Below are 26,469 nucleotides of genomic sequence, written 5' to 3'. Positions count from 1 at the left end.
GGTTATATCTTTTGGCGTAGCTTTGATCTATATGTTGTCATCAATTACTAAAAAGGGGAAGATTGAAAGCACAATTGCTCCCTAAGTTAGTTTTGGTAATTAATCACCACATATGCATAATTGGACTAATGAGTAACTCAACTATATTTCAAAAAAGTTCAAAGATGCTTTGCCTATAGGATTATGAGGAGATGCCCCTTGATACAAGGAAGGAATAGGATTGGCTCAAGCTTCAAGAAAGAAGACTCTTCATTTTATACCTTCTGGGAAATCACTTTGAGTCCATAGGAAAGCCAATATTATTAAAAGGGGATGAGGTATTATGATGAATTGGTTGCTCAAGTTCTTAGAGGTAGCCACAAAAACTACTCAACCATTCTCCCACGAAATATCTTTGTCCAAACCCAAACCAGCAAAATTGGTGCTACCAAGATTTTCCACTCGGACCTACCGATTTTACACTTGACAGAACCTATGCCAAACCCTACCATCTCAGTACCACCAACATTCCTATCGGTGCCACTAAGATTCAGTAACCAATTTTCTGTTGAGAAGATTTCAAGAATCAAAAATTCCTAGTTTGAAATCGGCCTCACCGATATTTACAAACTGGTCTAGGTCATCGTATCAGTACCACCGAGATTCCTATATCGGTCTCTGCGAGAATTCAAAGGTTGCCATATTTAGTACAACTCGGTACCACCGAGATTCTTTTTGGTGTCACCGAGTTGGGCAATAATGTTGTAACGGTTGGATTTTGGGGGATGCCTATATATACCCCTCCACCTACCTCTCATTCGTAGAGGAAGCACTCAGAACACACTTACACTTTCCATATTCATTTTTTGAGAGAGATCCACCTACTCATGTGCTGAGATCAAGATATTCCATTCCAACCATTTGAACCTTCATTTCTAGCCTCCGCAAGTTGCTTTCCACAAGATCAATCTCTCCTACCTCTGCCAAATCAAGTGATTGAGTGCCGAGGAGGCTATCTTTTGAAGCACAAGAGCAAGGAGGTCATCGTTCTACCACATCTATTAACTTTTGGAGGGTGGTGCCTCCTAGATTTGTTAGTTGTCTCTAGGGTTCCTCCTACTTCGTGTTGTGGAGTTCAACCCATATGTTTGTAAGGTCAAGGAGATCGCCTACTTCGTGAAGATCTACTGTGAGTGAGGCTAGTCCTGTGTGGACGGAAGCCATGGTGGAATAGACAAGGCAACTTCTTTGTGAACCCCGTGTGGGTGGAGCCCTATATGGACTCCCACAGCCGTTACCCTCTGTGGGTTGAAGTCTCCACTAACATGGACATACGATGGCGCTATCTATCGTAACCATGCCAAAAATCGCCGTGTCAACCTTTGCGTTTGATCTCCCTACCTTACCTTCTACTTTACACTTGCAAGTTTTACTTTCCGCTGCTATACTCTTAGATGTGGATATATAGGGTGTACTTGCTAGTCATAAATGCTAAAACTGGCCCACACTTAAAATTAATAAAATGCTAAGTTTTTATCTTGTCAAGTAGTCTAATCACCCCCCTCTAGACATACTTTCAATCCTACAAGTGGTATCACATCTTTGGTCTCCATTTCATTGGTTTCACAACCTAGGATTGTATGGCGTCTAGTGAGGGAAATTATCACCGTAGAGGTCCATATTTTGATGGCACTAATTTTGCTAGTTCCAAGCATAAGATGAAAATGCATATTCTTGGTCATAATCCTACCGTTTGGGTTGTTGTTCATGTTGGTGTGCAAGGTTATTTCTTCGGAGAAGGAAAAGAACTGGATCGTGATGCGACAAGAGAAGAACTGAAGATCTTGCAATTCAATGCTCAAGTGTATGATATTCTGTTCAAGTGCTCGTGTCCCAGAGAATTCAACAAAATCAGTCGCGTTGAGAATGCAAAGGAAATTTGGGATACGTTGATTGATATGCACGAAGGTACTGATTCTGTGAGGGAATCTATGTTGGATGTGCTTCAAAGTCAGCTTGACAAGTTCAAGATGAAGGATGGTGAAGGAGTCCCCGAGATGTATTCTAGGCTAGCTCTCATCACAAATGAGATTGTCGGCTTATGAAGTGAAGAGATGACTGACAAATTCGTCATCCAGAAAATACTTAGAGCCTTGGATGGAAGATATGACATAGTGTGCAGATTAATCCAAATGATGCCAAACTACAAGGATCTCAAGCCAACTGAAGTCATTGGAAGGATTTCTGCTCATGAAATGTCTCTCAAGTAGAATGATGAGTTGCACAACAAGTCAAGCGGTGCATACAAATCTTCAATCGATGCTCCCTCTACTTGAAGCGACAACCTTGTTATCAATTAAGAGATATGCTTCATGCTCAGCAAATTCAACAAGTTCTACAAAAGTAGAGGCAAATAAAGAAGCTCAAGCTCAAGATATGATGAGAAGCGTTCGTTTAGTCGTGACCGAAATTTCTACAAGTGTGGAAATCTCGGACAATTTTACAATGAGTGCTCGGCTCCCCACAAACGCAGAGAAGAGTCACCTAGAAGACAAATATTAAGAGATGAGTCACCTCGTAGAGATAGAAGGAGTAGAGAATACCCTATGAACGAAGACACTCCTCGAGAGGAAAAGAATCGGAGAAGAAGGACGACAAGTACACCACGAGCGGTTCAAGAAGAAGACATCAAGCTGACATTGGTGAATGGGTTTCCAGCTCCGAGTCTGACAACCAATCTGAGAGAAGCTATCACTCCAACTCTGACTAAAGTCAAGATGATGGTGTTCCAGGCATTGCACTCGTTTCCTCCCACTCCTACGACTTATTTGATACACCAAATGAAGGGATTGGAAACCGCTTCATGGAAAAGGCCCTAAGGTATCACACCCCTAGTACTTTGATTTTGATAGTGATGAGGATGACTTGTTAGAAGAAGATGATTTTCTCTTTGAGAAGTCTAGTGATAACATTCAAAACGAACTTGAAAATATTCGTGCTAGTCAAGAGAAATCGAATGATGATGATAAGAAAGAGATTGAACAACTAACTAAAGAATTAAACACTATTAAGTTAGCTCATGAAACTACTCTGGAAGATCAGAGAGAACTTGCAAGAACTCATGAGAAGCTACACTTCAAGAAGCTAAATTTAGCGCAAGAGCATGAGTTTCTAAAAGCAATCAATGATGATCTTCGTAAGAAGAGTTCTTCTTATCTAGCCAAACAATTACTCGTGTCTATTTTTGTTCCACAAGTTAAACCTAAGAACACTAGTAACAAAGGCAAGAAAGTTTCTTGTCTAGTAACAACAATGCTAAAGCTAGATAAAATGACATTGTTGCTAGTAGCTCTCTTGATTCCACTAATGATTCTCTTAGCCAAGTTACACTTGAGGAAGAAAATGATTTATTGAAAGGGATTATATAGAGAGGTATCTTCAAGACCCTTGATGGAAGTAAGCAATTTCAAGAAATTGTGCACAAGCAAGGAGGACATCAGAAGAAGCAAGTTGTTGGCTACTTCAACGTCAACGGAGATGTTTGGGAAGAAGTTCCATATCCCATTCCCAAGTTTCTTCCTCAAGAGGAGAAGTATGATCTTACTCCTCCCAAGGGAACAAGCTCCAAATATGGACTTCTACCACAAGACCACAAGGGCAAGGGAAAGCCTCATGGGGAGATTGACCTATTTGGGGAAGAAACCCAAGCCAAGGTCGAGTTGCTTCCCAAAGACACTTCTAGTACTACCTCATCTAGTGCTACAACAACTCCAAGGATTCCCATCAAGGTGATGTGGGTCCCCAAGAGGAAGAACTAGAAAGTTCTCGAGGGGTGACTACGCGAATGAAATTCACTCTTATTCATTTTGGCAAGAACTATATGCAATCAACTCGAACCATATCCATTAGTTCAAGGAGTCACACATTCCCTCAAAGGTGAGCGAGGGACAAGGTAATTAATGCATCTTTGGACATCACCTCCCATGTGTTTCACTCCATGTCCATAGCTATCCTTGAATTTGTTCCTTTTGCATTAGGACTAACCCATGTAGGTGAGAAGAGTAAGAAATAACAAGGATTTCTCCCAACTCAAGATGATCTTCATGAACAATGAGCATCGACCACTACTACACCTACTTGAAGTCTTCTACGACAAAACCCAATGTTAGTTTATCTCTCTTAGGTGGGATTTCACATCTAGAGGGAGCTTTACTCTAAGACATCAGTATAAGCATCTCCTAAATGATGTGAACACATTATTGTATTATGTAAAAGTGGTAACCCCACTTGTGATTAATCGCTGAGTATGACCTATGATCAAGTATTCTTACTTGTCTCCTAAATCAATATACTCATATATAGATGACTTCGTCATTGCCAAAGTGCTTGATAGATGCTAGAGTGTTTGTGCAAGTTTACCATGTTTTATTTGGCATTTTATTGTGTGAGCATGTTGGTATGCATACTTTACTCATTCAAGGATATCCAATTGTTGTTAGTTGGGTTTCTATTTCTATTGTCCAATTGGATATACAAGAATGCCTAAGTACCCTTCTCTAGCTATCTATGCTTTCTTGTCTCAAATTTTGTTCATCCTGCATCACCTAGACACCCACACCCGGTTTCGAGTGATGGACTTGATAGTTGAGACTGTCAAGAGGCTGCTGCAGATCAGAAGAGAAATTGTGGATATGCTCCATACATTCAGATGCTCATCAACGTCAGGATTGCCAAGCATGCATATCTACTTGATCGTCCCCAGTTGCCACTTCAGCCTGATCCTGAGGACAATGAACTTGTGATGGACAATACCCATCCTATCTCAGCTACTGCTAGAGAGGCAGCAGAGGGGGCATCTGCAGAGGCTGCTAGGAATGCTCCAGCTCAACCCCCACAACTCAAAACCACAGATGAGAAGATGTCCTTCTTGGGCACCACCATCCAAGCGATGGAGAAGAAAGTTTCCAAGAATTTGCTGAACCAAAAGAGCCTCGAGAGGATCGTGGAGACAAAATGCCATGACATGGATGTTAAGGTGATGGAGTTGACCAGCAATGTTCATCAACTTCCGCATGAAGTTGACTCGGTGAAGATTCCACACTTTAGCAGTGATGATGATGATGATGAGTTTCCTCTTACTACAACCACTCAGTTCTGGACCCAGACTAGGTCAGCAGTGCTACCTCTTGAGCTTGCGTTGGTTTTTCCCTTGAAGAGGAAAGGGTGATGCAGCACAGTAGCAGTAAGTATTTCCCTCAGTTTGAGAACCAAGGTATCATTCCAGTAGGAGTATCAAGGCAAGTCTCCAAAGTACCTGCGCAAAAACGGCAGACTTGCACCCAACGCTACAAAGGGGTTGTCAATCCCTTCACGACTGATTGCAAGGTGATATCTGAAGGCAGAAAGTGCAACAAAGTAAACGTGTAGAGCTGAATATATGATATGAAGTAGACCCGGTGGCCATAGTGTTCACTAGAGGCTTCTCTCATGATAGCAAATATTACGGTGGGTGAACGAATTACTGTCGAGCAATTGATAGAACTGCACAAAGTCATGACAATATCTAAGGCAATGATCATACATATAGGCATCACGTACGACACAAGTAGACCGATACTTTCTACGTCTACTACTATTACTCCACACATCGACCGCTATCCAGCATGCATCTAGTGTATTGAATTCATAACAAACAGAGTAACGCCTTAAGGAAGATGACATGATGTAGAGGGATAAGTTCGTGCAATAGATATAAACCCCATCTTTTTACCCTTGATGGCAACAACACGATGCGTGCCTCACTACCCCTTCTGTCACTTGGTATGATCTACTCCTCCCAAGGGAACAATCTCTCAAGATGTCCTTCTACCATAAGACCACAAGGGCAAGGGAAAGCCTCAATAGGAGATTGACTTATTTGAGGAAGAACCCCAAGCCAAGGTCGAGTGAGTTCCCAAAGACACTTCTAGTACTACCTCATCTAGTGCTACAACAACTCCAAGGATACCCATCAAGTTGATGTGGGTCCCTAAGAGGAAGAACTAGAAAGTTCTTGAGGGGTGGCTCCGCCAATGAAATTCACTCTTATTCATTTTTTTGACCGACTACTGTAGGGGAGAACACCCCACAACCTTTTCTTTTATTCCATATCATAGACTACAATGTACAATCTATGTTAGAAAGTTACAAAAGGGTGGATTAAAAAGAGAACAAACCTCAAGGTGGTAAAAAAGAAACCCACTTCAAGAGGTCATCCCTAAAGCTAGACTTAATTCTATGAGCTAAAAGGGAGATGTCATGAATGAAATTGGCTCTCCATCTGTTGAAGCTAGGATGTTCATTCCTGAAAACCTTTGCATTTCTGGTTGTCCATATGTTCTAACATGGAGTGAAAACCACTTGTGTGAAAAAAGGTGGTGAAAGTCTCTTTTTGCACCAATGGTAATGTTCCACATGGAAGTTCCATGCCATGTGATTTGCAAATAACTCCAAACCCTGGTGCTCAACATGAAAGTGAAGAATAGATGATCCCTATCCTCTTTAATCCTTGCATGGCATAGAGCACACAAATTAGAGTCCGAGACATTCCAATGTCGTCTCTCAAGCATATCCTGGGTGTTCAGCATATCCATAACTAGCATCCATGCAAACACCTTGGTTTTCATTGTACAACAACTCTTCCAAATCCAATTGAGTAGAGGATTGGGGATGATTGGCTGATGAAAATGCATATAGAACTTCTTGGCAGAGTAGCCCTTGCCATCCTCACTCCACAGCTAGACATCCTTCATGGACTGCTCCGTGTGCAAGTTCTGGAGAAGGTTCTCCACTGCTTGTAGTTCCTGAAAAGCTCTTACAGAAAGTGGTAGATGAAACAACCTTGTCATGTCATTCGCTTCGAAAGCATTGAAAATCTCCTCAGCTGTGGAGAAGGTATCAATTGCAATACAGAACAACCTTTGAAATCTATGAGCTAAAGGTATCTTTGAATATCTTATCATCCAGGAATGTGACTAGAATACAAAGGTATTGCCTTTGTTTGGTTGTATGTAAGTCACGACTCTGAAACTATCCATCCTCTTGCAGATATCCTTCCATCAAAAAGATCCACACAAAGATGTGCCTTGTGGTACTCTGTCATGATAATATGTGTTCTAGATCATGTTAACCCAAGGTACATCAGCCTTCTTAAAGAATTTATCAGTATGCTTAAGCAGCAAAGCATCATTTTGGACAACCAGGTTCATAATTCCAAGACCACCTTTGTTCTTAGATCTACATACCAAGTCCCATGCAACAAGTGCAGGAGCTTGGTATTGAACATTCCTTCTCCAAAGACACTGCCTTTGTATCCTTTCCAACTGTTTGAGAATACCTAGGGGTATGTCCAAACTGCAGAGAAGGAAAATGGGAATTGAAGACAGATCAGAGTTCAGATATTACGATCTACCACCCTGAGCCAAAAAAGAAGAGCTTGCAGATGGTCTCCTTCCCATATTATCCACCAGGGCGTTAAATCCACCATCCTTGGCTTGGTGGTCCCAACAGACAGACCTAGGTATGTAAAGGGTAGAGAGCCAACTTTGCAACCAACAGAATCAGCCAGCCTCTGCAATTGATCCCGATGTACATTAATTGGCAGCATAGCAGACTTATGGTAGTTAATATGGAGCCCAGTAGACTTTGAGAACATGAGAAACATTCTTTTTAATTCTAGCAATTCTGATTCCACATGCTTATAAGGGTGTCATCTGCATATTGCACAATGGGGAAGTCTTTATCATGACAGGGGATTGGCAACTCAACTTTTCCATTCAACAGCAAGTCATTTACTAGAGTCTGAAGAAAATCTGAAGTAATGGCAAAGAGGAGAGGAGACATAGGGCCCCCTGCCTTACACCCTTTTTGCATAGGAATTTTCTGCCAGGGACTCCATTGAGTAGCACTGAGGAGGACCCATAGGATAGTAACTGCTTGACCCAAAGTATCCATGGATCATTGAAACCCTTGTGCCTTAATACCTAACAGATGAACTCATGTTCAATGGAATCAAAATCTTTCTCAAAGTCAAGCTTAAGGATGACAATAGGCATTTTTGAGTGGTGACACTGATGTAGGAACTCCAAAGTCCAACCAACCCAGTCCTGGATTTAACGAAGCCATATTGATTTTTGTGGATGCACTTCATGATTTGCAACTCCAACCTGTTGGCAGTCATCTTGGAAAGAAATTATGAACCCATCCCAGTTAAAGAAATTGGTTGAAAATCCCCAACCTTCTCAGGGGAGCCCTTCTTAGGAATAAGTGTGATATATGAAGAGTTCATATTTTCAAGACTAGTAGTACCAGCATGAAAATCATTTGCAAGTGTATAGAAATCTTCACAAATGATATGCCAACATTTCTTAAAAAACAATCCATTGAACCCAACAGGACCTGGTACTTTGTCTCTGGATATTTCCTGGACAGTCCTATCCACCTCCTCCTTTGAAAAAGGCAGGGTAAGATCATCGAGTCCATCCACCTTATGTAGCAAGCATTGCATATCAAAAGCAAGAGTGATTCCTTGTGATTGGCCCATCCTGGCTTTATAAGCTGACCAAAAACACCCAGCAATTTGCTCATGATCAGTAATGACAGTTCCATCATCAAGCTTCACAGAGGAAATGGAGTTCCTTCTATATATTTCTGTGGCCATAGCATGGAAACATTTTGTATTCTCCTCCCCTACTTTGATATTCCAAATAGTGGTTCTCTTCTTCCAGTATAGAAATGTCAGATGAAGTAAGTGTTCCACGTGCAGCTTCACAATCACTCTGAAATTAGCCTCAGGCCTAAAAAGCGATCTCAACTCCTCAAGATTATCCAGAAGCAAGATAACTTGATTGCAATTGCCTATCAGGAGTTTGATCATAGAGAGACCAGTCTGCCATATTTTAAGAGCCTGTCTCACAGCCTTAAATTTATCCGTTATGATGGCAGTGTGTCGGGGAAATCGACACCTATGGGAAGCTCGAAGAGTCCCTTGATGGTTCGGTGGGGGAGGAGAGATGTGGCGTCGAGGGCAGAGCTAGCGATCCACACCGGCAAGGTCCTTTACCCAGGTTCGGGCCGCTTGGCGCGTAAAACCCTACTCCTGCTTAGTTTGTATTGGGTGCTTACTGTAGGGTGATTTGCTACAGTAATTTAGTCGATGATTAGGGAGTCTCCAACCCAAAAAGTCCAACCGCCTGAGAATGAGCATTGGGCCTCCTTTTATAGGCAAAGGGGTCACCAATAGTGTGCTCACGGGTTGCATAGTGAACAGTATTTGCCGCCCTTCTTCTACAGTGGTGTTAGGGACAGTGAATGCCTTGTCAGATCCTTGAACTGCAGCGAGGTAGTCACGACACGTACCCAGGTGAATCGACACCTGGGTCTTGTGATGGTGCATGAATGATGCGCTGGAGCGGTCGGATTGTGGTAGAAACGGGGGAGGACACCTGGCGAGCAGAAGGGGCTTGCTGGCATGGCTTCCGTGTCGGATGACTTGGCTATCTTCCCGGTAAGGAGGGCTTGCCGGGGGCTTGAACACTTTCCTGGCAAGGAGGGCTTGTCGGGGGTCTCACCATTCTTCAGGAGTCTTCCCGGCAAGGAGGGCTTGTCGGGGCCTTGTGAATCTTCTCGGCAAGGAGGGCTTGCCGGGGCCTTGCATCTGGAGCCCTCGTGCTCCACGCCCTCGGAGAGAGGGGAGGGCATGGCTTCGATGGTCTTGGTTTTCCATCCCGCCATTCTTCCCTGTGCACTGCTGCCAGGTGTGTCGTAGGTGCCCATGCACAAGTCTGGGGCACAAGGGACCCTGGTCTCTAGTGCACCGACAGGAGCCCCCGGTCCTGGGCCATGCACGCGCGTGGGGCGTTGTTGGTCTAGGCCCAAAGTAGTGCACGAGCTTCCATGACAGGGGACTATGTAGTTCTAGAGCCGTTGCGAGCGGCACTTTCCCACGTTGTGCGTCGAGCGCGCAAGGTGGAGAAGTGTGCACACAGTTGCCTCCCCACCTCCCGACGCATTATTGTGATGCGTGAGGTATGCGCAGTAATGGTCAGGCAAGTGGCGTTCGTGGCCTTAAAGGCCGCAGTCGTAGCAGGGCCCGCCCCCGCATGCATTGGTGCAGCAGGGCGGTTCCCTGTTCGCCCGTGATCATGGGTGATTGGGCGAGAGGGGCGACGGTTTCTGGAGTGAGGAGAGCAAGCCCCCACACCTCGCCCTATAAATTAGGAACTTTGTGAGGGGGTTTTGCTCATCCATCCAACTCCTGAAACATTCAGCACCCCCGGCTTGCATCTGCGGAGTCTTCTCTAGTTCCAGGTGGTGCTCGCCCCTAACCATGGCTAGGGGACGAGGGCGGCCACCATTGGCTGCCAAGACGGCAAGGGGATCCCATTCGAATCATGCCAAAGCTTCAGGGGCCGCAACTACGGAGGGCGGCACTAGCGCCGAGGTGGCGGAGGGTCTAGGGGCTGCGGTCATCGTGGAGTCCATGGCCGGGCAAGGCGAAGCACTACTCCAGCACCTCCGTCTTCTGTCCCAGCACCGGTTTCTCCTCCGTAGGGCGGGCACTCGGATGGGACGGCACTGGAGTTCATCATGGAACTGCACAGCGTCCCTTGGGGCCATGTGCACCTCCCTCGCCCTTTTGCTAGGGCGATGGAGGCCGCCAAGCATCCTGTCTTGTGGTTGCGGGCATACGGTTACTCCCAGGATGCTACGCAGGTGCACGTGGAGTACCCGAAACGCTGCTCCATGTTGCTCGGGCGGGGCTGGGAAGCCTTCTCCCGCGCCCATAGCCTCGAGGATGGGCATGTCCTCTGCTTTAAGCTAGCAGAGGATAATATGCTATCCGTCAAGTTTTATGGGCTCTCAAGTGTGCATCTCGGCTGCTGCGAAGAGATCTCCAGCGGCGCCGAATATCCCTCCTCGAGCGATAGCGACGAGGAGGACAACGGCGGAAGTGGCGCTCTTGGTAGGCCAGGATCTCGGGGGGTCAAGTCGGAGTATAAATCCCCGAGCTCTGACTAACTGCCGTCCCTTCCGCCGAGGCCCGCTCACGCCTCTCCCCCGCCTGGCAGGGTTATCTTGCCGGAGCTGGCGTCGGGGCCACGTGTTCGAGGAGGAGGCACCTCCGCAAGCTCTAACTTATCCATTCCCCCTGCTTGGGGCACCTCACCGGAGCTGGTGCCGATGCCCTGGCTCCAGGGCAGGCGCACTTGCGGGCTCTGGATCCTTCGCGCCTTCCTGCGCCCTGCCCTCTGGTATCAAGCCAGAGGGGCCAGGTGGTGCTTGTCGGGGCTGGTCCCGTTCTCATCGGCACAGTGCTGGTCTTTGAGGAGCTAGCCTTGGCTGTGCCGCGACCTCCGTCTTTCTGTCTTCTTGAACTTTTGCTCGGCGCGTATGTCCCTCACCAAAAGACAGTATCATACGTTAGAGTAGTAAAAATCATTCATGTAATATGTCTGAGTTTGTGTCAAACAAATGAATGAAATGTTGTTTCCTTTGCATCTGATCCTTCCCCTTGCATGATAAACCCTTTGCATTTTCCGGAAGCTTGTCAGCGTGACTGTTCCTACCGCTAGTGCTTCGAGGAACGGATCTTTAGTAGTTTGCTTGAGGGGTCGTTACCGGCAAGGCTCCTTGCTGCACTCAGTGCAACCGTTAGATCGTCGAGCGCGGCTCGAGGCGAAATAAGGTGTTGCGTAGCCGCTTGGTCTGTTGAAAAGGTTCGAAACAGTGTGAAGGCCCTCTATGGTCGTTCATGTCGTTGAACTAGTTCGAAACAGAACCAAGGTGCACTGATCCTGACAGGGTTCCATCTACACGCAAGTTTCTCAAACAAGGTTTGGGATCTCCAGAAAGGAAACAACCTATCTACCTTGAAATTTTATCTGGAATATCTATGACTTATCTGTCATGTTCCGGCACTTCTCCACGCCGTGCTTCGGTCTTTTTCTGGGGCCTTAGATCCCCGGCAAGCAGGAGGCTACACTTTCCTGGTAACTTCCCCTCCGGCAAGGTCCTTGCCGATAGTCCTTGACTATCGTATAGAAGGGGGTTGCCGGAGCATAACTCCTTTTCCTATTTTGCCATGCCGTGCTAGCGGAGCCCCCGAGCGCATCTTCGGCGGCGACGCGATGCTTCCAGGGGGAATGTATTTCCGCTGGAGTGCATGCCTGGGCTTCGGGGCCTGTTGGCGCATCCTCGACGGCTATGCATCACTTCGTGGAGGTGCGTCAGCCGTAGTATGCGCCCGAGGTCTCGTCGAAGCCCCAAGCTCACCCTCGACAGCACTGCACTATCCTAGAGCGACACGTCAAGCTGATGCCTTCAAGCTCGGGGTCTCTGTCTCCCTAGCCTTCACGCAGCGGGCTCTCACGCAGGCGCTAGGAGGCCATGGCGAAGTAGAGCGACCAATGTTGCGCCCTGCTTCGAGGGAGCGCAGTGGTGCGTTCAACTTCCCAAGATCTGGTACAGAACTTGATTGAATCCACGAAAAATCACTCAACCACCGTCCCCTACGTGGCACACTGAAGATGTCGGGGAAATCGGCGCGCCTATGGTAGGATCAAGGGGTCCCCTGATCGTTCGTCGGGGGAAGAGAGAGGTGGCATCGAGGACGGAGCTAGCGATCCACACCGGCAAGGTCCTTTACCCAGGTTCGGGCTTCTTGGCGCGTAAAACCCTACTCCTGCTTAGTTTGTATTGGGTGCTTACTGCAGGATGATTTGCTACAGTAACTTAGTCGGTTATTAGGGAGTCTCCAATGCCAAAAGGTCCAACCCCCTGAGAATGAGCCTTGGGCCTCCTTTTATAGGCAAAGGGGTCACCAACAGTGTGCTCACGGGTTGCATAGTGAACAGTGTTCACCGCTCTTCTTCTACGGTGGTGTTAGAGGCAGTAAATTTCTTGTCTGATCCCTGACCTGCAGCGAGGTGGTCGCAACTCATACCCAGGTGAATCGACACCTGGGTCTTGTTGTGGCACATGAATGATGCACTGGAGCGATCGGATTGTGGTAGAAACGGTGGAGGACACCTGGCGAGCGGAAGGGGCTTGCTGGTCTGGCGTCCTTGTCGGATGACTTGGTTATCTTCCCGGCAAGGAGGGCTTGAACACTTTCCCGGCAAGGAGGGCTTGCCGGGGGTCTCGCCAGTCTTCGGGAGTCTTCCCAGCAAGGAGGGCTTGCCGGGGCCTTGCGAATCTTCCCGGCATGGAGGGCTTGCCGGGGCCTTGCATCTGGAGCCCTTGTACTGCACACCCGCAGAGAGAGGGGAGGCGTGGCCTAGGTGGGTCTTGGTTTGCCTTCCTTCCATTCCTCCCTGTGCACTACTGCCAGGTGCACCACCGGTGCCCATGCACAAGTCTGGGGCACAAGGGACCCCAGTCTCTAGTGCATCGACATAGTGATATGGCCTTTCCTAGAGGGTACCTTCCAGGACTTCCCCACACACTCCAGAAAACCAGGAAGTTCCACCCAATACTTTTCAAAAAAAATTGCTCTTGGGAATGGTTGTGTTGATGGAAACCACACATGGGACATGATCTGATGCAGTTTTAGCCAAGGGGAAAACTTGTGTAAATGGATAACAAGAAATCCAATTAGCAGATGTGAAAAACCAGTCCAACTACTCGAGAAGGGGAGTATCCTGCATGTTTGACCATGTATATGACATTCCCTTGAGAGGTAACTCAAGAAGTCCAAGATGAACTATAATTTCATTAAAAATGAAGATATTATTGACATCTGCACTAGGGAGATTTATATTGGAAGTGGATCGAATGAAATTAAAATCTCCCAGCCGCAACCAATTTTCATTGGCACGTATATTCACGTTATAGATCCAGCTAACAAATTGGTCCATGGATTGTCCTTGGCGGGGCAAATACACATTAATTAACGTCCATTTCTCACTATTATGATTGGAAGTGAAAGAAATGACCATGCTTATTCATTTTGGCAAGAACTATATTTAATCAAGTCCAACCATATGCATTAGTTCAAGAAGTCACAAATTCCCTCAAAAGTGAGCAAGCGACAAGGTAACTAATGCATCTTTGGACATCACCTCCCATATATTTCACTACATGTCCATAGATATCCTCGCATTTGTTCCTTTTGCTTTGAGGCTAACCCATGTAGGTGAGAAGAGTAAGAAACAACAACGATTGCTCCCAATCCAAGATGATCTTTATCAACAATGAGCATCCACCGCTACTACGCCTATTTTAAGTCTTCTATGACAAAACCCAAGGTTAGTTTATCCCTCTTGGAGTGGATGTCTCATCTAGGGGGAGCTTTACTGTAACAATTGAGTATAAGCGTCTCCTAAACAATGTGAACACATTAATGCATTATGTAAAAGTGGTAACCCCATTTTGCTTAATCGATGAGTATGACCAATGATCAAGTAGTCTTACTTGGCTCCTAAGTCAATATACTCATATATAGATAACTTCGTCATCGTCAAAGTACTTGATAGATGTTAGAGTGTTTGTGCAGGTTTACCATGTTTTATTTGACATTTTGTTGTGACAGCATGTTGGTATGCATACTTTACTCAATCAAGGATATCCAATTGTTCTTATTTGGCTTTCTATTGCTATTGTACAATTGGATATACAAGAATTCCTAGGTACCCTTCTCTAGCTATCTATGCTTTCTCGTCTCAAATTATGTCCATGCTGCATCATCTAGACACCCACACCCGGTTCCGCGTGATGGACTTGATAGTTGAGACTATAGAGGACTGCTGCAAATCACAAGAGATCTTGTGGATATGCTCCATATATTCAGATGCTCATCAACGTCAAGATTGGCAAGCATGCATATCTACTTGATCGTCCCCACCTGCCAGTTCTGCCTGATTTTGAGGACAACGAAGTTGTGATGGACGATACCCATCCTAGCTCAGTTACTGCTAGAGAGGCAGGAGCTGTAGAGGCTGCTAGGAATGCTCTAGCTCAACCCCCACAACTCAAAACCAGAGATGAGCATATGTCCTTCTTGGTCAGCACCATGCAAGGGATGGAGAAGAAAGTTTCTGAGATTTAGCTGAGCCAGAAGAACCTCGAGAGGATCGTGGAGACAAATTTTGATGATGTGGATGTTAAGGTGCTGGAGTTGACCACCACTATTAAGCAACTTCAGCATGAAGTTGGCTTAGTGAAGATTATATGCTTCAGTAGTGATGATGATGATGATGAGTCGCCTCTTCCTACTACCACTCAGCTCAGGACCCAGACTAGGTCAGCAGTTGTGCCAGTTCCGAAAGCAAGACCATCTTTGTTAGCTCAAGCTTCAGCTCCTCCTCCTGAACCTCCAATGTCTAGAGTTCCAGCTCCAACGATATTTGCAGAAGCCTTCATCGATGCTCTCTTGTCCACTCCATCTTCAGCTACCGGAGGAGACCGTGCCTACAGAGACGCTTAGTTCCAGACCTTTGAACTTTTCTATAACTCGTTGCCAAAGGGGGAGAAGTGTATAGATCAAATAGGGCTTTGAGAGGGATAGATTTGCATTTTATTTGCTCTCTTTGGTTTTTCAAAACTTTTTGTCTTTTGGGTGACTATATCCGCTTAGAGGTGTATTTGATCATACACTATGGTTGTTTGATGTTACCACGTTATTACCTTTGAGCTATCTACATGATGATCATTCACGTTGTTGTTTCTTGTTTGGTGTTATGTGTATTACTATTCATTCATGTCATTTATGCGCACAACCAAGTTGTATGTGACATGGAAGTGTAACCCATCTTCCAAATTGATTGTGTATTTGCATTCAAACGCAAATTCCAAATAATGCACAAATTTAGGGGGAGCTCTTGCTTTCCACATACTTCTCAAAGAGGCGATGATAATCATTAGAGATATCTTTTGTCGAAGCTTTGCTCTATATGTTGTCATCAATTACCAAAAAGGGCAAGATTTAAAGCACAATTGCTCCCTAAGGTGGTTTTGGTAATTAATCACAACATATGAATCAGTGTACTAATGAGCTTATTCAACTATATTTCAAAAATGTTCAAAGATGCTTTGTCTATAGGATTGTGAGGGGATGCCCCTTGATGCACGAAAGGAATAGGATTGGCTCAAGCTTCAAGCAAGAAGACTCTTCATTTTATACCTTGTGAGAAATCACTTTGAGTCTATAGGAAAGCCAATCTATTAAAAGGGGATGAGGTATTATGATGAGTTGGTTGCTCAAGTTCTTGTAGGTAGCCAACAAAAATACTCAGCCATTCTCCCACAAAATTTCACTATCCAAACCCAAAACAGCAAAATTGGTGCCACCAAGATATTCCACCCGGCCCTACCGATTTTACACTTGACACAACCTATGCCAAAACCTACCATCTCGGTACCACGAACAATCCTATCGGTGCCCCTGAGATTCAGTGACCAACTTTCAATTTAGGAGATTTCAAGAATCCGAATTTCCTAGTTTGAAATCAGTCTCACCAAGATATAGAAACTAGTCTAGGTCATCATATCGGTACCACTGCGATTCCTATATCGGTCTCTACAAGAATTCAAAAGTTGCCACATTTAGTGCAACTCGGTACCACCGAGATTGTTTTAGGTGTTATCGGGTTGGGAAATAATCTTGTGACGGTTGTATTTTGGGGGATGCCTATACATACCACTCCACCTACCTCTCATTCGTAAAGGAATCACTTAGAACACACTTACACTTGCCAGATTCATTTTTCTGAGACAGATCCACATACTCACGTGTTGAGATCAAGAGATTCCATTCCAACCATTTGATCCTTGATTTCTAGCCTCCCCAAATTGCTTTCCAAAAGATCAATCTCTCCTACCCCAGCGAAATCTGAGAGAGACTGATTGAGTGTTGAGGAGACTATCTTTCGAAGCACAAGAGCAAGGAGTTCAGCGTTCTACCAAATCTATTACCTTTTGGAGGGTGGTACCTCCTAGATTGGTTAGGTGTCACTTGAGAAACTCCTACTTCATGTTGTGGAGTTGAACCAAGATGTTTGTAAGGTCAAGGAGATCGCCTACTTCGTGAAGATCTACCGTGAGTGAGGCTAGTCGTGTGTGGAATGAAGCCACGGTGGAATTGTCAAGGCCACTTCTTTGTGAACCCCTTGTGGGTGGAACCCTCCATGGACTCTCGCAGTCGTTACTCTATGTGGGTTGAAGTCTCCACTAACATGGACGTACGATGGTGGTATCTATCGTAACCATGCCAAAAATCGCCATGTGAACCTTTGCGTTTGATCTCCCTAACTTACCCTCTACTTTACACTTGTTTTTTTACTTTCCGCTGTTATACTCTTAGATGTGGATGTATAGGGTGTACTTGACTAGTCATAAATGCTAAAACTGGCCCACACTGAAAATTGGGAAAAGGCTAAGTTTTAATCTTGTCAAGTAGTGTAATCACCCCCCCTCTAGACATACTTTTGATCCTACAAGTGTTATCACATAATTAGTCTCCATTTCATTGGTTTCACAACCTAGGGGAGTATGGCGTCTAGTGACGGAAATTATCACCATAGAGGTCCAGATTTCAATGGCACTAATTTCGCTAGTTGGAAGCATAAGATGAAAATAAATATTCTTGGTCATAATCCTACCGTTTGGGTTGTTGTGCAAGGTGTGCAAGGTGATTTCTTCGGAGAAGGAAAAGAACCGGATTGTGATGCGACAGCAGAAGAACTGAAGATGTTGCAATTCGATAATCTAGCCTTTCATATTCTGTTCAGCTGCTCGTGTCCCGAAGAATTCAACAAAATCAGTCGCCTTGAGAATGCAAAGGAAATTGGGATACTTCGATTCATATGCACGAAGGTACTGATTATGTGAGGGAATCTAAGTTGGATGTGCTTCAAAGTCAGCTTGACAAGTTCAAGATGAAGGATGGTGAAGGACTCGCTCAAATGTATTCTAGGCTAACTCTCATCACAAATGAGATTGCCGGCTTAGGAAGTGAAGAGATGACCGACAAACTCATCATCAAGAAAATAGTTAGAGCCTTGGATGGAAGATACGACACCGTGTGCATATTAATCCAAATGATGCCAAACTACAAGGATCTTAAGAAAACTGAAGTCATTGGAAGGATTACTTCTCATGAAATGTCTCTCAAGGACAATGATGAGTTTCACAAGAAGTCAAGTAGTGCTTACAAAGCTTCAATCGATGCTCCCGCTACTTGAAGTGACAACCTTTTTACCAATGAAGACATAAGCTTCATGGTCAGAAAATTCAACAAGTTCTACAAGAGTAGAGGCAAAGAAAGAAGCTCAAGCTCAAGGTATGATGAGAAGCGTTCGTTTAGTCATGACCGAAGCTGCTACAACAGTGTAAATCTCGGAGAATTTTACAATCAGTTCTCGGCTCCCCACAAATGAAGAGAAGAGTCACCTGGAAGACGAAGATCAAGAGATGAGTCAATTGGGAGGGAGAGAAGGGTAGAGAAGATCCCTATGAACGAAAACACTCCCGGAGAGGCAAAGAATCGGAGAAGAAGGACAAGTACAACAAGAGAAGTTCAAGAAGAAGACATCGAGTTGACGTTGGTGAATGGGTTTCCGGCTCTGAGTCTGACAACCAATCCGAGAGAAGCTATCACTCCAATTCCGACTAGAGTGAGGTTGAAGGTGTTGCCGGCATTGCACTCGTTTCCTCCAACTCCTATGATTTATTTGATTCACCAAATGAAGGGATTGGAATGTGCTTCATGGAAAAAGGCCCTAAGCTATCACACCCCAGGTACTTTGATTTTGATAGTGATGATAATGAATTGTTAGAAGAAGATGATTTACTCTTTCATAAGACTAGTGATAACATTGAAAATGATCTTGAAAATATTCATGCTAGTCAAGAGAAATCGAATGATGATGATAAGAAAGAGATTGAACGACTAACTAAAGAATTAAACACTCTTAAGTTAGCTCATGAAACTACTCTAAAATATCATAGAGAGCTTGCAAGAACTCATTAGAAGCTGCGCTTCAAGAAGCTAAATTTAGAGCAAGAGCATGAGTTTCTAAAAGCAATCAATGATGATCTTCGAAAGAAGAGTTCTTCTTATCTAGACTAACAATTACTCTTGTCTAATTTTTTTCCACAAGTAAAACCTAAGAACACTAGTAACAAGGGCAAGAAAGTTTCTTGTCTAGTAACAACAATGCTAAAGATAGATAAAATGATATTGTTGCTAGTAGCTCTCTTGATTCTAGTAATAATTCTCTTAGCGAAGTTACACGTGAAGAAGAAAAGATTTATTGAAAGTGAATATAGAGAGAGGTGTCTTCAAGAGCCTTGTCGGAAGTAAGCAATTCGAACAAATTGTGCGCATGCAAAGAGAACATCAGAAGAAGCAAGGTGTTGGCTACTTCAACGTCAACGGAGATGTTTGGGAAGAAGGTCCATATACCATTCTCAAGTTTGTTCCTCAAGAGGAGAAGTATGATCCTACTCCTCCCAAGGGAACAAGCTCTCAAGATGGCCTTCTACCACAAGACCATAAGGGCAAGGGAAAGACTCAAGATGAGATTGACTTATTTAAGGAAGAACCCCAAGCCAAGGTCGAGTGTGCTCCCAAAGACACTTCTAGTACTACCTCATTTCGTGCTACAAGAACTCCAAGGATTCCCATCAAGGTGATGTGGGTCCCTAAGAGGAAGAACTAGAAAGTTATTGAGGGGTGACTCCGCCAATGAAATTCAATCTTATTCATTTTGGCAAGAACTATATGCAATCAACTCCAACCATATGCATTAGTTCAAGGAGTCACACATTCCCTCAAAGGTGAGCAAGGGACAGGGTAATTAATGCATCTTTGGACATCACCTCGCGTTATTTCACTCCATGTCCATAGATATCCTTGTGTTTGTTCCTTTTGCTTTGGGACTAACCCATGTAGGTGAGAAGAGTAAGAAACTACAAGGATTGCTCCCAACCCAAGATGATCTTCATCAACTATGAGCATCCACCACTACTACACCTACTTTTAGTCTTCTGTGACAAAACCCAAAGTTAGTTTATCCCTCTTAGGGGGATCTCACATCTATGGGAGCTTTACTCTAAGACTTGAGTATAAGCTTCTCCTAAGCGATGTGAACACATTAATGCATCATGTAAAAGTGGTAACCCCACTTGTGCTTAATCGATGAGTATGACTTTTGATCAAGTATTCTTACTTGTCTCCTAAGTCAATATTCCCATATATAGATGACTTCGCCATCGCCAAAGTGCTTGATAGATGCTTCGATGTGTGTGCATGTTTACCATGTTTTATTTGAAATTTTATTGTGTTAGCATGTTGGTATGCATACTTTACTCATTCAAGGATATCGAGTTGTTATTTGGCCAATTGGATATACAAGAATGCCTAAGTACCCTTCTCTAGGTATCTATGCTTTCTCGTCTCTAATTCTGTTCATGCTACATCATCTAGACACCCACACCCGGTTTCGAGTGATGGACTTGATAGTTGAGACTATCAAGAGGACTGCTTCACATCAGAAGAGATCTTGTGGATATACTCCATACGTTCAAATGCTCATAAACGTCATGATGGGCAAGCATGCATATCTACTTGATCGTCCCCACCTGCCACTTCTGCCTGATTTTGAGGACAATGAAGTTGTGATGGACAATACCCATCCTAGCTTTGCTACTTCTAGAGAGGTAGCAGATGCAACATGTGTAGAGGATGGTAGGAATGCTCCAGCTCAACCCCCACAACTAAAAACTAGAGATGAGTAGATGTCCTTCTTGGTTAGCACAATCCAAGGGATGGATACGAAAGTTTCTAAGATTTTGCTGAACGAGAAGATCCTCGAGAGGATCGTGGAGACAAAATTCCATGATGTGGATGTTAAGGTGATCGAGTTGACCACCAATGTTCAGCAACTTCAGCATGAAGCTGACTCAGTGAAGATTCCACGTTTCAGTAGTGATGATGATGATGGCCAGTCGCCTTTTCCTACTACCACTCAGTTCAGGACCCAGACTAGTTCACCAGTTGTGCCAGTTCAGAAAGCAAGACCATCTTTTCCAGCTCAAGCTTCAGCTCCTGCTCCTACACCTCTAGTGTCTAGACCTGCAACTCTAGCGGCATCTGTAGAAGCCTTCGTCGATGCTCTCTCGTCCACTCCATCTTCAGCTATCAGAGGAGATCGTGCCTACAGAGATGCTTAGTTCTAGACCTTTCAACTTGTTGCTAACTTTTTGCCAAAGGGGGAGAAGTATATAGATCAAATAGGGCTTTGAGAGGGAGAGCTTTGCATTTTATTTTCTCTCTTTTGATTTTACAAAAATCTTGGTCTTTTGGATGACTATATCCTCTTAGAGGTGTGTTTGCTCATACGCTATGGTTGTTTGATGCTACCACGTTATTACCTTTGAGATAACTACATGATTATAATTGATACGTCTCCAACGTATCTATAATTTTTGGAGTTACATAAGTATTCGAAGTTTATAGATTACTACAGAGTGATCTGTTTTTGACAGATTCTGTTTTCTTTGTGTTGTTTGCTTATTTTGATGAATCTATGGGTTATATCAGGGAGTATCAACTAGGGAGAAGTTGGAATACAGTAAATATTACACCAATATAAATAAAGAATGAGTTCACAATAGTACCTAAAGTGGTGATTTAGTTTTCTTATACTAACGGATCTCATGAGTTTTCTGTTGAGTTTTGTGTTGTGAAGTTTTCATGTTTTGGGTAAAGATTTGGTGGATTATGGAATAACGAGTGGAAAGAGCCTAAGCTTGGGGATTCCCAAGGCACCCCAAGCCATATTTAAGTATAAAAAAGAGCCTAAGCTTGGGGATGCCCCGTAAGGCATCCCCTCTTCGCCTTCAATCGATCGGTAAATTTACTTGAGGCTATATTTTTATTCACGACATGATATGTGTTTTGCTTGGAGCGTCTTGTATGATATGAGTATTTACTTTTTAGTTTTCCACAATCATCCTTGATGCACACATCTTTTGAGAGAGACACGCTGAATTGTGAATTTATTAGAGTACTCTATTGCTTCACTTATATCTTCTGAGCTAGGAAATGTTGCTCTAGTGCTTCACTTATATCTTTTAGAGCACGACGGTGTTTTAATTTATAGAAATTATTAAACTCTCGTCCTCACTTATATTATCTTGAGAGTCCTTTAAACATCATTGTAATTGGTTTAGGTTATGAATTTAGTCCTAATATAATGGGCATCCAAGAGGGATATAATAAAAACTTTCATATTAGTGCATTTACTATGATGAGAAGTTTGATTCCTTGCATATAGTTTTGAGATATGAACATGGTAATATGAGAGTCATGCTAGTAATTAATTGTGAATTGGAAGAAATACTTGTGTTAAAGCTTGTGATTCCCGTAGCATGCACATATGGTGAACCGTTATGTGATGAAGTCGGAGCATGATTTGTTTAATGAGTGTCAACCATTGTGTGGAGGTCGGGATCGCGCGATGGTTAACTCCTACCAACCCTTCTCCTAGGAGCATGCGTCTAAGACTTTGCTTCGATAACTAATAGGCTTTTCCAATAAGTCTGTGAGTTCTTTATTAGTAATGTTGAGTTTATGGATTATACACACTCTCACCCTTCCACCTTTGCTAGCCTCTCTAGTACCGCGCAACTTTCGCCGATACATTAAACCCACCTTCCTCAAAACAGCCACCATACCTACCTATTATTGCATTTTCATAGCCATTCTGAGATATATTGCCATGCAACACCACCATCTTGTTTTTTTATGACACGCACCATCACTTCCATATTGCTTATAGAGTCATATTTTGTTCTAGGTATCGAGTTGTAATCTTTGATTTGTAAGTAAATAAAAGTGTGATGATTTGAATTATTACAACATTGTCCCATATGAGAAAAGGACGATGAAAGCTATGATTCCCTCACAAGTTGGTATGAGTCTCCGAACTTCACAAAAAATAAAAGAGGCGAGCAAAGCCCATAAAAAAATAGAAGAGGCCAAAGATGCCCACCAAAAAATTGAGAGAAAGAGAGAAGGGGCAATGCTACTATCTTTTTCCACACTTGTGCTTCAAAGTAGCACCATGTTCTTCATAGAGAGTCTCCTATTTTGTCACTTTCAAATAACTAGTGGAATTTCATCTTTTGCACAGCCACTTAGTTTTCTTTCTGAGCTTTCATACAGTTATAACTCTAGTGCATTTTTTGCATGGCAATCCCTACTCACTCACATTGATATCTATTGATGGTCATCTCCCTAGCCCGCTGATACTCCTAGTTGATGTGAGACTATCTTCTCCTCTTTCTTTTTGCAACTTCCACCATATTCTATTTCACCTATAGTGTTATATCCATGGCTCACACTCATGTATTGCGCGAGAGTTGAAAAGGTTTGAGAACATAAAAAGTGTGAAACAATTGCTTGACTTTCATCGGGGTCGTGCATGATTTAGATACTTTGTGTGGGGAAGATGGAGCATAGCGAGACCATATGATTTTGTAGGGATAACTATCTAAGGTCGTGTTATTTCGAATGGACGCAATTGCCTTGTTAGTATGCTTGAAGTATTATTGTTTTTATGTCAATATTAGACTTTTGTTTTGAATCTTATGGATGTGAATATTAATTCCACAATAAAGAATATTACATGGATAAATATGTTAGGTAGCATTCCACATCAAAAATTCTGTTTTTATCATTTACCTACTCGAGGACGAGCAGGAATTAAGCTTGGGGATGCTTGATACGTCTCCAACGTATCTATAATTTTTGATTGTTCCATGCTATTATATTATCTGTTTTGGATGTTTTATATGCATTAATATGCTATTTCATGTTATTTTGGGGACTAACCTATTAATATAGAGCCTAGTGCCAGTTTCTGTTTTTGCCATGTTTTTGAGTATTGTAGATAAGGAATATTAAACGGAGTCCAAACGGAATAAAATCTCTGGAATTATTTTTCTTGGATCTGAAGAAACCTGCCAGAATTGGAGAAGGGGGCTGATGGGGATATGTACCTAGGGTAGGGTCATAGGCCTGGCCTAAATTTCCTACCCAAGGGTACCTCATTATTAGTTGAAGGGTCGCACAAGATTCCGACTCGATGGTCATGGTACCTAAAAAGTAACTCGATACAAAAACACTCGAAAGATATTCCCATCCACTCGAGGACCTACTTCCACTCAGACGGTTCCAGTCGACATAGAACACCAGAAGCCACCTCCACGGAGGCCAACGGGCATGCGCTCAACTAATGGTCATGAATAACATTAATTACATACATATGTTATCAGTAACGTATATCTTTAAACCATATTGATCGAGCCCTTAGATGTTGAGGCCTTGATGAGGGGTAGTGCACTCTATATAAGCCACCCCTCCCCTCTGGCACAAGGGTTCGCACCCCCTGTAATACACATTCCACACTGCAAGAGATCCCGAGCACTGAGACGTAGGGCTATTACCTCTAAGAGAGGGGCCTGAACTCATACATCCTATGTACAAGCTTGTCGTAGCTAGGAATCTACCCTCTCCATTCATACCCTACACCTCTAATGTTAGGTTCATTCTCACGAGAGTTGGCACCCACCTTGGGGCATGCGTCTAAGCGAATTCTGGCATGTTTGTGATTTTCACTCTTCGTCAAGTCTTCCAGCTGCAATTCGTCCATGGATGGCGAGATCCATTTCGGCGCCCTCATCTTCGTCGTCGATGACTCGGCATGGCTACAGGAAACGCCACTCGATATCGAGGCGCTCCCAATCCTTGGAGCGATGCACTTCTGTGCAAGCTCCTTCGGTGTACTCCTTTGACAATCGTCGACTCTGTTGTCGGCTGTTCACTCTGTTCTTCGTTGTCGCAAGCGATCCGGTCGCTCATGACTCCAGGGATGGGTGAAGCACGTAGTGGCTCACCAGGTGTCATCTCTGTCGACTCCTCAGGTTGCCGCCATCGAGCCTGTTGTACCCCTTTCGAACCCGATCCACTCAACATCAGATAAGTCTGATGTTCCTTCCTACTGTGAGAGCTGCAACCCGGCAGCGTAGGTATTCATGGCTTGCTCCGCGGAGAGCCCACCCGGGTTCGGTCACGGCGAACATGAGGTTGGCAAACCGTCGACTAGACACGGTCGTCGTCGTCCTCCAATTTCCAGTCAGCGTCAGGGACAACTCTTCTCAAGTGGTCGACAAGAAAACATTGAGGTATATCATACTCTGGTACTTAACGTTGCAGCAGCAGCTAAGATAGCAGACTCTATTCAGCCATCATATTTAGAGGCTTAGAGTAGATCCGCACTTTGCTTCAAGCAGCACAACAACATAATTCAGCTATATCGCGGTGACTCAATAGGTTTCACAGAAATTCACCAAGAGCAGACACAGTCCGTTCAGATTTCAGTCCAGGGTCACCCCAGCATCGCAGAGACGGGGGTTACCAAGAGAATCAACATAGAGACCAGGGGCGGAACCAGTTCCCCCCATGTTATCACCGGGATGACCACTGTCAGGTGCATTCTCCTCTGCGGAGCGGCACGTATGTGTCCCGACACTACGATGACCGGCGCCTGTTTAATGACGAGCGGAATCCAAGATTTGATGCAAGAAATGTGCTCGCGCACAGAAGGATCGACCGGGGCAGAGCTCAGAGAGATGATTTCTACAGAGATCATCCAAGTGGAAGTGGTACTGCAATTTCTAGTCCTGAGTGTTTCAGTAAAGCAATCCGCTCTGCTGATATTCCCCCCAAATTTAGGTTGGCGGCTGGAATCAGCAAATTCACAAGAGAATCCAAGCCCGAAACGTGGCTGGACGACTATCGTGTCGGAGTACAGATTAGCGGCGGCAACGACAATGTTGCGATAAAGCACTTGCCCCTGATGCTAGATGGTTTGGCGTGTGCATGGCTGAATCAGTTGGCCCCCTCAAGCATATATTGTTGGGCAGATTTGGCCCGAGTGTTCATCAAGACCTTTGAGGGCACCTGCAAGCGCCTTGACAGCCTATCTAAGTTACATCATTGCATACAGAAGCCGAGTGAATCCTTGCGCGATTATATCCAGTGCTGGACCACTCTCCACCACAAAGTGGAGAATGTTACCGAGCATCAAGCAGTCCGCGCCTTCAAAGCAGGCGTCGGATACCGAGAGTTATATCTGAAGTTTGGTCGGACAGGCGACATGTCAATCAGCAAAATTATGGAGATAGCGACTCGTTATGCGAATGGGGAGGAAGAAGACTGCCTCTGTAGCAGCAAAGGCAACGCAGTCGACAGTGACGCCAATTCCAATCGGAAGCAGAAGCGAAAGGTTGAAAGCGCTACACCAGCAGAAGCAGCAGCTCTGGCAGCGGGAAAATACAATGGAAAGCCCAAGACATAGTTTCCTCCCAAGAAATCCAAGACTCAATCGGATGTTCTAGATCCGCCGTGTGTGTTCCACATGAAAAAAGACGAAGAGGGCAATTTGA

This window comes from Hordeum vulgare, chromosome 3H (assembly GCF_904849725.1).
Source record: "Hordeum vulgare subsp. vulgare chromosome 3H, MorexV3_pseudomolecules_assembly, whole genome shotgun sequence".
NCBI classification, from domain to species: domain Eukaryota; kingdom Viridiplantae; phylum Streptophyta; class Magnoliopsida; order Poales; family Poaceae; genus Hordeum; species Hordeum vulgare.
This window is presented reverse-complemented; position numbering follows the sequence as displayed.